The 12,221-nt window shown below is 45.5% G+C and overlaps 1 protein-coding gene across 5 annotated transcripts in view; it reads left to right on the top strand.

Annotated features, from left to right (window-relative positions):
- PATL2 (PAT1 homolog 2) overlaps nt 1-12,221 on the top strand; it is a 197,933-nt gene that overhangs the window by 77,449 nt on the left and 108,263 nt on the right. The window lies entirely within an intron of this gene.

Below are 12,221 nucleotides of genomic sequence, written 5' to 3'. Positions count from 1 at the left end.
CAGATGCTGCAGGACAGCTATTACTGTACTGAGCTGCTTTCACAATTCCTGGGAATTTTCTGCTCTTTCAGTGATGCAAAAGAACTCTGCAGGAAGCCTCACAGTAGAGCCTAACAAGTGGCTGGGTTCCTTCACCAGGGAACTGTTTTGTTCCTCCCTGATCAAGGAAGATGAGTCCAGGTTGACACTCTTCTCTCTCTCCACTTATGCCACTTACCTCCACAGCCCAAGTTGCTTGAACAAGATAATATTGATGCTGAATAGTGTCAGAATGCATTTTACACTGCTTTTCTCATACCTAAAATTTAATAGACTCATCATGAATTCAAAGTCTGAATTTGAAGTACAAAAGCCAGAAATCTGCACATGTTGAACTGACAAGCAGCAAGCAGCCATTGCTGAGTGAGACTGTTATCATAAATTACTTGTACAATTTGCCATACTGGGTCAGACCAAAGGTTCATCAAGTCCAGTATCCTATTTCCAACTGGGACTGATTCAGGTCACAAGTACCGGGCAGGTAGATTTCATGCTGCTTATCCCAGGATAAGTGATTTCTGCAACTCTGCCTTAATGATTTATGGACTTTTCCTCCAGGAACTTGTCCAAATCTTTTCTGTAAATGCAGCTGCACTAATCTTTCACCACATCCTCTAGCAACTAATTTCAGAGCTTAATTATGTGTTGAGTAAAAGAAATATTTTATCTTATTAGTTTTAAATGCATCACCTAATAACTTCATTGTGTGCGCCCTAGTCTTTGTAATCTTTGAAAGAGTAAACCACCAATTTAATGTTTACTTGTTCCACCCTACGCATTATTTTGGATTCCTCCTCCCCCCCCCCCCCCACCCATATCTACCCTCTGCCATCTGTTCTCCAAGATGAAGAATCCTAACCTCTTCATCCTTTCCTCAAGGGGGAATTGTTCCATCCCTTTATCTTTTTGGATGTCCTTCTCTATATATTTTCTAATTCTGCTATATCTCGTTTGAGATGTGGTGACAGAACACACAATATTGAAGATGAGGTCACCTCATGGAGCAATACAGAGACATTGATCTCTGTTTTATTTTCTATTCCTTTCCTTGTAATTCCTAACGTTCTATTTGCTTTGGCTGCTGCTGCACTCTGAGCAGAAGATTTTTTTTTTCCAGTTCACACATTTTTGATGGTTCAAACAATTACAACAGAAGAATGTAGAAAGGAAAAATACATGAGGATGGTAAAAACAAGTTTGCTTACCGTAAACGTTGTTTCCGTAGATAGCAGGATGAATTAGCCATGCTGTCATGGGATCTGTCCATCAGGTCCGGGAGGCGGAGCTTGATAAAGCAGAGGTTGATTTTTGTATCCTCTGCGCCTGCGTGTGTGTGTGTTCCCGCGCAGGCAGATCTACTTCTCCTCAGTCTGTGATTAAGCAGTATAAGTGTTTGATGTACTGTGATTGCCAGGGTGGCGGGCGGGTCAGCATGGCTAATTCATCCTGCTATCTACGGAAACAACGTTTACGGTAAGCAAACTTGTTTTTTCCCGTCGATAGCAGGGCTGAATTAGCCATGCTGTCATGGGAGTCACAAGCTCCCCACTATATGTTAGAAGTGGCAATCACCGGTTATGCTCTGTTGCAGATTGTAGGACTGTGCGACCTAAACTTGCATCTGCTGACGTTTGCTGATCGAGACAATAATGTGTAGTAAAGGTGTGTAAGGAAGTCCAAGTAGCTGCCTTACAAATGTCTATGGGTTGAATATTTTTGAGATGAGCCCAAGATGTTGCTAGGGCACGAGTTTGGTGAGCTTTGGGCTTGCCTGAGAGAATCTCATTCCTCTTGTCATAGCAGAACTGAATACATTGGACTATCCAGCTGGATATGGTTCGTTTTGAGACTGATTGTCCTGGTGCTTTAGGATCGAAAGATAGGAATAGCTGTGATGGACGTGTCGAAGAAGACGTCCTATTTCTGTAATACGCCAGTGCCCTCTTACAGTCCAGGGTGTGAAGCAAAGCTTCCCTTGGCGGCGTATGTGGTTTTGGAAAAAACGTCGGGAGTTCTATACTCTGATTAAGGTGAAATGTAGAAATGACCTTCGGTAAAAATGAAGGGTGAGTTTGAAGGACCACCTTTTGATGAAAAAACTGTAAGTATGGTTCATAGTGCACCAGCGCTTGTAATTCACTTACTCGTCTAGCTGAAGTGACTGCTACAAGGAATATCACCTTCCATGTAAGGAATTTTATGTGTGCTGATTCCATAGGTTCAAACGGAGGAAGCATAAGTTGTTCCAATACTATGTTAATATTCCACGGAACCGGTGGTTTGGCCGTGGGGGGTCTGATATGTAGGAGACCTTTGAAGAAACGAGCAAGCAAAGGGTGCGTTGCTATAGAGCCCTGTTTATATGGCCTGTGGTAGGCCGCGATGGCACTGAGGTGGACTCTAATCGAAGTCGTGGCTAGGCCTGTTTCAAATAAGGAATGAAGGTAGTCCAGCAATCGTTGTGGCGAACAGTCCATAGGTGACACTTGTTGGGCTGTACACCAGGTAGTATACCTCTTCCATTTATATTGATAATTGCGTCGGGTAGAGGGTTTCCTAGACTCGATTAGTATATGTTGAGCATTAATAGACGTTTTGCTCCGTTAGCACCCACCTGTCAATCTCCACGCCGTTAAGTGTAGGGATGCATGCAGTGGGTGTAACAGCGTTCCCTGATCCTGTAATAGCAGATCTGGGCGTTGTGGAAGTCGCATCGGTGTGTCGCTGGAGAGGTGCAGGAGGTAACTGTACCAGGGTTGTCTCAGCCAGGCTGGAGCAATGAGGATCAACTGAGCCTTGTCTAGTATGCATTTCTGAATTGTTCTGGTGATCAAGGGAATGGGCGGAAACGCGTATAGCAGACCCGACGTCCACGGAATGAGGAAGGCATCCTGTACCATCCGGAACTGGCTTGGACGAATGGAACAGAATTTTGGAAGCTGAGCATTGAGTTCCGTTGCAAATAAGTCTATCCGTGGTGTGCCCCATTTGGCAAAAATGCTGAGCACCACCTCCCTGTTGAGGGACCACTCGTATGGGTGGAAGATTCTGCTCAATCTGTCTGCTCTCGTGTTCGCTATACCCGGCAAATACGTGGCCTGGAGATGTATGCAGTGCTGGTGCGCAAACTGGAAGATGAGTAACGCTTCCTTGCATAGGGTCCAGGAGCCCGAGCCTCCCTGTTTGTTGATGTAGAACATCGCAACCTGATTGTCTGTGTAGACCATGACTCTTCGTCCTTTCAGAAAGTGTCGAAAAGCCTGGAGAGCGTTGCGAATCGCACGAAGCTCTAGTAAATTGATCTGCATCCTTTGTTCTGTTAGTGACCACAGACCCTGTGTCTCGTGGACCTCTAGATGTGCGCCCCAGCCTTTTCGTGAGGCATCTGTTAAAACTTGAGTCGTGCATTGGCTGTCTGAACAGAGCTCCTTTTACTAATGTGGACGGGAGGAGCCACCAGGTTACGTCCCTCTTCATTTCTGTGGTAAGGGCAATCGCTTGCGTGAGTGGTTGGGAGTGTTGACTCCATTGTCGTTTGAGTCCCCACTGTAGCCGTTGCATATGTAACTTGGTGTTCGGCACTAAAAAATTGGCTGCTGCCATATGGCCAAGAATGACTAGGATTTGTCTGGCCGATGTGGCTGGTTTCGGTAAGAGATCGTGGAGAAGCTTCTGCATTTGCGCTTGGCGGTCCTGAGGCAGATATGCCCTGGATTGGGTGGTGTCCAGATACGCTCCTATAAATTGTAGATGTTGCGTCTGTGTTAGGTGAGACTTCTGGAAATTTACCACTAAACCTAGTTGGTGCAAACAGTGAAGTATTTGACTGAGTTGGCAGAGAAGGCGGACCTGTGATGGCGCTACTACTAGCCAGTCGTCTAGATAAGGGAAAATTGTCATACCCTGCTGTCGGAGATGAGCCACCACCACTACCATGCATTTGGTAAACACCCTGGGTGCCGCTGATAGACCGAAGGGAAGTACTCTGTATTGGTAGTGTTGCTGCTTGTAAGTGAAGCAAAGGTACTGCCAAGAAGAAGGATGGATTGGAATGTGAGTATACGCATCCTTCAGGTCGATGGAACACATCCAATCGTTGGGTTGCAGTAAGGGTAGGATTGATTTCAGGGATACCATCTTGAATTTCTCCTTTATTAGACATTTGTTGAGCTTCCTGAGATCCAGAATGGGTCGTAGGCCTTCCGACTTCTTGGGAATTAGGAAATATGGGGAATAGAATCCTCGATTGTAACAGGTCGAGGGTAATCGCACTATTGCCTTCTGTTGACAAAGGTGTAATATCTCCGTTTGGAGTTGTGGATGGTCTCGGAACGGCCTGACAGCTATGGTGTGAGGGAGAAGTGGCTTGGACTGAAATTGAAGACGATAACCTTGATTTACAATGTCCAATACCCATTGATCCGATGTTATTTGCTCCCAAAGTGCAACCCAGGATTGGATTCTTCCTGGCGGTGATGGTTGGAGTGATGGTGGCTGCAGGCTCAAAAAGACTGAGTGGTTTTTGGAGCAGCTGATTGCTGTTGCGCACGTGGCCTGCCTCTACGGGGCAGATTAGATTGAGGTTGCTGTTGTTGTTGCCTCTGATAGGGTTAATACGCCTGGTAGGCCTGAGATCGGTATACTGAATATTGACGGAAGGGTCTCCTTCCGTAGGTGGATCTACGTTGGTATGGGTAAACTCATTTCATTGGATGATAATGTGCTTGAGAGTGAAGGGATTGCACCGCCAACGCCTCATCTTTAAGTTTACCTACTGTTTCCTGTAACTTCGCTCCAAATAGGTTATCACCTGTACAGGGGAGGTTGGCTAGCTTCCCGTGCACATCCTCCCTGATGGAGCTGGAGCGAAGCCATGCCGTTCTACGAGCTGCTATGGCCGTCGCTGAAGCTCTTGAGGAGGTTTCCATGCCCTCATAGACTGATCGTAGCAGGTGTCTGGAACATTCTTCCATATCATGCAGGGTTTGAGGAGTCTGCCCACCCACAGTCGAAAGGAATCCTTTAGTTGCCTGGATGCAGTCATACAAATATTGCACCATATAAAATTGGTGGTGCATAATGCGTGTTGTAAGCATCGAGTTTTGGTAAATCTTTCTTCCCACTTCATCCAGATACCTATTGTCCTTATTTGGTGGATAGGTGGTATGGATCTTTGGTTTCTTAAAACGTTGCATAGCGGACTCGACAACCACTGACTCATGTGGTAGTTGTTGCAGTGCATACGGAGTTTCTTTCTTGATTCGGAATTTAATATCAGATTTCCTGGATACCGGCTGTATAGTTTGAGGAGTTTCCCAAGATTTCAATAGTAGGCGATGGAGAAGGTCGTGAGGTGGGAGCGTGGTCGGCTCTCCCGGAACATCGAAAATTTTTAGAAGCCCTAAAGTCTCAGCTCTGGGGTCTGGTTCTTTTTGAATTTGTAGCTGCAGAATGTTTCCTATCTTTTCCAAAAATTTCGGATAGGAGAGATCTTCCGGAGGTGAATATGGTTCCTGTTGACCTTCTGGAGGGTCAGAGGGAAACCCCGTTGATGAAGTAGGGGAATCAGAGAAGGAGTCTTCTGGTTCGTGTGATACTGAAACAGCCGGTGAAAGCGAGATGGCTCGTTCTGCGAGGGGAGATTGTTTTTCACCAATGTCCTCGAAGGGGTCCGAAGATTCCTGCTCTTGCGTGGCCCCTGCTTTATCCTTGTCTAGGATAAATGACGTTTGAATGGCTTCGTAAAATCCGGACAAGGATTGTGATAGTTGCCAAAAGGCATCTTTTGTGGCCTGTGACATCACTTTCGGTGCTGCTTGCACTTGTTGATCTTTCAGAGGGCTAGGAGGATGAATTGGGCGTTCCGACCCAAACTCCGAACCTGGCGAACCATGCGAGGATGTGAGATATATCGGGGAGTCGTGGTCTTTGTGACGAGACAACCGTGATGATCTAGACGTTGAAGGGCTAACTCCCCTATGCCTTCGATGCTGAGTTCTATGGTCCCGGTCTGGGTCCAGTTTCCTTTTCTTACCATGAAGAGAAGTTGAATCATGTGATGAGGTATGAGCTTTCCGGGAGCTGTGCGAAGAGGAACTTGATCTCCTGTGTAGAGAACTACGTGAAGTGGAGCTGTGGGTGTCCGATCTTTTGCGTCTGTGACTCCCTTTCTGTGTTACAGATGAGGAGTACAATTTTGGATCACTGTTAGTAGGTATCGTTAGAAACAATCCTGCTTGCTCCTTTGTTTGCTCCTGTGGTGGAAAGAGGTCTATATCTTTGGAAGAAGCTGGTGTCCCCTTTTCTGTGTGTGGCTCCGGCACTTGTTTCGGCGCCGTTTGGCTTTCCGGTAGCGTATGGATTTTCGGCGCCGTGTGAATTTTTGTTTCTTTTTGGCTGCTCGGCGCCGGATGGTCTTTCGGCGCCGTGTGGCTTCTCGGCGCCGTGGTACTTTTTGGCGCCTTATGGCTTTTCGGCGCCGTATGCTCTTTGTGTCTCCTCGGCGCCGCATGGGACTCCGGTGCCTTGCGGCTTTTCGGCGCCGCGTGATCGTCCGGCGCCGTGCGGGCTTCGTGCAGCGCGTGCTTGTCCGGTGCCGGTTGTAGTTTCGGCTCCTTGCAGATTTTTGGCGCCATAATGGTTCTCGGCGCTGGCGTGATCTTCGGCGCCGGCTGATCAAGTCTTTTTGAAGACGGATCTTTCGGGGCCTTAACTTTCGGCGCCAATATCTGTCCCTGTTTCTCCGGCGCCATAGAGCCGTGTAAGGCCTGCGCCGAATCTTTGGGAGCTGTGCGGCGCCGTTCCTGCGCGTCTTGCACCGTTTCTCCCGTATGGCGCGGTGATTTGTGGCCTAGCCCTGGCGTCAATTGGCGCGAACTGTCGGTACGCCTATGAGGCGATCTGCCTCGTTTCGAGTCTCTACTGGACGTCGATTGAGTAGAGGATTTTCAGCCATGAAGGGTTGCAGGGCCCTGCTCCCCTGTTACCTGGCTATCTGAGAGAGCTTTTGGTGCCGAGTATTTCACCTTCTTCACCGGTCCCGGTGAAGAATGGGCTTCCGAAGCTTCCGGAATGCTGAGGAGCTCTTGGAGCCTGTAGGCCCTTTGCCTTTTTGCCCTGGGGGACATTTTTGCACAAAATTCACATTTGGAGACATCATGTGCGCTGCCGAGGCACCGGTAGCACCTGTCATGACCGTCTGTGACAGACATTACCCGGTTGCAGCGGCAGCGCTTAAACCCGCTCTTGGACATGAGGAGAGTCTTGCTCCGCGTGCTAACCCGCGCACGGAAAAAACAGACTGAGGAGAAGTAGATCTGCCTGCGCGGGAACACACACACGCAGGCGCAGAGGATACAAAAATCAACCTCTGCTTTATCAAGCTCCGCCTCCCGGACCTGATGGACAGATCCCATGACAGCATGGCTAATTCAGCCCTGCTATCGACGGGAAAAATGTTTTACAATAAGAAAACCTCATTTGGAACTCTTCTCTCCTTTCATTCCAGCAGCAAAGTATTGATCCAGAAGTTTCCACACCACTGCCCAAGTGGATAATCTGTGAAATTTTACAGCAACTGCTTTCTCATATTTATAGAACATACACATTTAATTCCACCAAATATTGTTCATTAAGTAAATTATTCTTCCAGAATATTAAGATTAATTAAAGTGACTGCCAAAAAGTTTGAAAGCTTCCTATGTGGGATAGAGAAGTACAACGGAAATACCACTGCTCGTAGTAAGGGTAATGCAATATGTTTTCGGATGATGAAGGTCTAATATTTGGGAAATGATATGCCAGATTTTATTCCAGAACTGTTGGGATATAGGGCAGAAAAATAACATGTGAGATAAAATGGCTTTAGGGAAAGCACAAGACCAGCAATGATTAGGAGCTAAGCTGGTCCTGAAATGACTCTATGTGTAATGAAGAATAAAGATTGGGTTATGCTGGAAGAAAGTGAAAGTGATTGCATTGGTTCAGACCTTTCCTCTAAATACATAGCTTCCGTTAGCTATATATCATGACTATGGTCCTTTAGGGCATCTTGCTTCAACATTATACAGGGTGGCCCATGGAAAAGTAGCCTGCCTCCAATACCAGAGCATTGGAGGCAGTTACTTTTCCATAGGCCATCCTGTATAACACACTGAAAATGACAAAATTTCCTGCTTTGATAGGTCTATGGAATGCTTGTCTTACTGATGTAGACTGGCCTTATTATTGGATCACTTAGCAGCTTCCCACATTGCGAGGAAGGAGAATGTGCGAGCCGATTTCCTCAGTCGTCAGCGTCTAGACCCCACCGAGTGGGATTTGTCAGACGGGAGCGATGGATCTGATCATCCGCAGGTAGGGTCCTCCCCACTTGGACCTGATAGCTACTTTGAACAATGCAAAAGCTCCCAGAATCTTCAGCCGCAGAAGGGAGCACGGCTCGGAAGGAGTGGATGCCCTGGTCCTGCCCTGGCCTCACAATGTTCTCCTGTACATGTTTCCCCCTTGGCCTCTGGTGGAAAAAGTACTCAGAAGAATAGAACTTCACCGGGGACCCGTCATTCTCATGGCACCTGAGTGGCCCCAAAGACCATGGTTCGCGGATCTGGTAAACCTTGCGACGGATGGCCCTTTTCGCCTCTGCCATCTTCCACGCCTTCTCTGGCAGGGTCCTGTATTTTTCTATCAGGCGGCTTGCTTTTTCTAGCGGCCTGGCTTTTGAACGGCGGAGATTGAGAAAGAAGGGAGATACAGAAGTTATATCCACCCTGTTGTGGACCCGTAAGCAGTCTACCTCTCTCACTTACATCTGGGTCTGGAAAGTCTTTGAGAATGTATGTGCTGAATTGGGAGTGTTGGCTCGTAAGGTTCCGGTATCCCAGGTCCTTTCGTTTCTCCAGAATGGACTCGCCAAGGGTTTGTCTTTCAGCTCCTTACGGGTGTAGGTTTCCACCCTCTGGTCTGTTTTAGGCAGCATTGATGGTTACATGGTGGCGGCTCATCCGGATGTTGTTCATTTCCTCAAGGGGGCCAAGCATTTGAATCGGCCTGTCCGGGCTACTTGTCCCTCATGGAGTCTTAACTTGTTGCTTTGGGTTCTCTGCGAGGCGGGCTATACTCAAGGATTTGACGCTTAAGACCGTTTTCCTGGTTGCTGTTTGTTCTGCCAGGAGGGTGTCGGAGCTCCAAGCGTTGTCTTGCAGGGAACCCTTCCTATGTTTTTCTGATTCAGGGGTCTCCCTCAAGACAGTGCCTTCCTTCTTGCTGAAGGTTGTGTCTTCCTTTCACATCAATCAGTCGGTGGAGCTCCCTGCTTTTTCGTCTGACGATATGAGCACGTCTGGTGGTGATCTACAGCACCTGGATGTAAAACTCATTTTACTGCATTATCTCCAGGTTACAAACAAGTTCCGAGTCTCGAATCATCTCTTTGTCCTATGGGGTGGCCCAAATAGGGGAAACAAGGCTACGATTGCTCATTGGTTGAAGGAGACAATTGCGTCGGCGTATATCTGTTAGGGCCGATCGGTTCCGGAGGGCTTAAAGGCCCACTCCTTGCATTCCCAGGCTACTTCTTGGGCAGAGAGTCAGTTGGTCTCTCTGCAGGAAATATGCAGGGCATCTACTTGAAAATCTTTGCATACCTTTGCTAGTCATTACCGCCTCGATGTGCAGACTCCAGTTTTTGACTCTTTCAGACGGCAGGTGATTTGAGCGGGACTGTCTTGGTCCCATCCTGTTTAGGAAGCTTTGGTACATCCCACGGTCTGGATTGATCCGGGTACGTACAGGGAAAGGAAAATTTGATTCTTACCTGCTAATTTTCGTTCCTGTAGTACCACGGATCAGTCCAGACACCCTCCCGTGCACTCTGCTCGAAGTTTCTTTCTTTACAGGTAATTGACTTTCTTTATAGCTTTAAGGCACCGGAAGCATCTACTAGATGAAAATGGATATCTATGCAAAAGCGATTATATACAGAGTTCTTTGAATTGTTCAAATTATGAGTTTCTTGTTGCTTGCTTGATCTTCTACTGGTTATCTTTATAGTTATCTGCTTTGATAATGTTTATACTGAAGGGATGCAGGGTAGGCTCTGTCCTGATATAGGATACCCTTTCAGTTTTGGTCTGTCTCCATCTGCTGGACAGGAGGCTCAACCCATGGTCTGGACTGATCCGTGATGAGGATTTGTGTGTGGTGCAAGGGTATTAGGTACCCTAGGCATGCCCCCACTCAGCCCTTATAACATACAGTTAAACATTATGCATTTATAATTTTACATGATAAAGGCCTTCAGTCTTCTGAGCAAAAAAAAAATGAATATCTTTACATGTACTCTTCTGGTGCCAACCAGAAAACCCATGCAAAAAAAACCCTATAGTATTAGGCCTATTGTAAGACAATTACAGTATAGTAAACCTCCCATACCAAAGCAGCATTAATTGACAGCATGCACACAGAACCTTACTTATGAAAAGCAACACTGCAAATATTACGCTAAGCCCAAAAAACCAATAAACCTCCCATTAGGAAAACCAGAATTATTAATTTGCTTGCTTAATCACAATATTTTACAAATTAAAATAAAATCATATAGATAATTCTTAAAATTGCAGTCAATAACATATAATAAACAATAAAAGTAATCATAAAATTGAGTAAATATAAAATAATAAAACAAGTGCTAATCAGTAAAACAGAGAGAAACTATTCATAAAAGGTAAACAAACAGTTGTCATAGGCCTGGTAAACTTGATGTAATCCTTCTCCAGTCAAATAGCCATGGTAGGGAATTTCATAGGCTAGATGCAAGATAAGAAAACCTTTTTCTCTGGTCATTTCTAACCTAATATCCCTTAGTGAGGGTGAGACAAGTATTTCCTGTTGTAAGGGACAAGTTAAACTGCTGTAGATCCCTACTCAGAAATTATACATACCTACAGACACTACACACACACACGAGCAGAATACAAAGGGTCCTTCAATTACAGAATAAAGTGACCATAAAATATAAACAAATGTACATACAAAAACTGAACTAGAAACTGCAAGAAGCCAGACTCTGTATGCAGTGCAGCAATGAAAAAACAAACATTACTATTCCTCATTTCTTAATTTTTGTTTTATAACACATCCATCATTGGTAAAAACCATGAGTCAATATTTCAAAGCAACTGATGAATAGATAATCCTTCAGAAATTAAAGCATTTTGAAAATCAAAATATTTCAAAACAGCAGACATATCAAACACCACTTAACAAAAACTAAGATAAAAATATTCTCCGCTTTTCATACTTGGGAACTCTTTGATTTCTGATTACCCTGACATTGAGAATTAGTGGAGAAGAGGGGCTGCACACAAACGTTGTCCTCTTTCTCATATATACATTCTCTCACACATTTATTCTCTCATGCATTCACTTTTTCTTCTCCTCCCTCCAGAATGCATAAGTGGCAGCAGCTTCCACTGTTGTGATTTAACCAGATCATACCGGCAGTTTAAGGAAAGATCTTTTATTGGATTATTCCAAGAGCGTGCTAGCTTACCTGCAAGGCAATTCTGAAGCAGTCTCTATAAATATATTCATTAAGGATATCCTGAAATACTGACTGACGGGGGGTGGGGGGGGGGGGAAGGTCCTGGTTTATACAATAGGTTAAATCCAATTTACAGACCAATGAACTAGCTCATTTTCATAACATTTTCCTAATTGACATTAATTTTATCTCATATATATTTTAATGAGGCTGGGATTCTTGTAAATTATGTGCTTTCTTATAAATTGAGCCCAGAAGGCAAGAATGAAACTTAAGACTGAACTCAATATACAATTCTTTGACTTTTGGCTTACATTTTAGCATTTTCTGTTTTGTCAGCAACCTTGAATTCGTTTCTACAAGTCTGATCAGTGTGAGGAGCAGTGCAGTAATAGCTTCATAGGAAAACCTTTTAAAAAAACTCTGACACCACTTTCAGTGCTCACAGCTGACGGGACTCCTCATTCTTCCTGGAGTGCATGTCAGTGCTGTTGCTGCCCTTTTCTCCTGACCACATTAAACCAGTGCTGTTACTACTCATTATGACCATGGCAATTGTGCCTTCCTACCTAGGCAGGCCCACGTGACCCAGCTTCCTTTTCTGAGCCCATGCAAACAGAAAAAAAAAAGATGCAATTCT

Source organism: Rhinatrema bivittatum, chromosome 6 (genome assembly GCF_901001135.1).
Source record: "Rhinatrema bivittatum chromosome 6, aRhiBiv1.1, whole genome shotgun sequence".
NCBI classification, from domain to species: domain Eukaryota; kingdom Metazoa; phylum Chordata; class Amphibia; order Gymnophiona; family Rhinatrematidae; genus Rhinatrema; species Rhinatrema bivittatum.
Note: the sequence above shows the minus strand (reverse complement) of the source record. Positions and strands in the feature narration are given on the sequence as shown.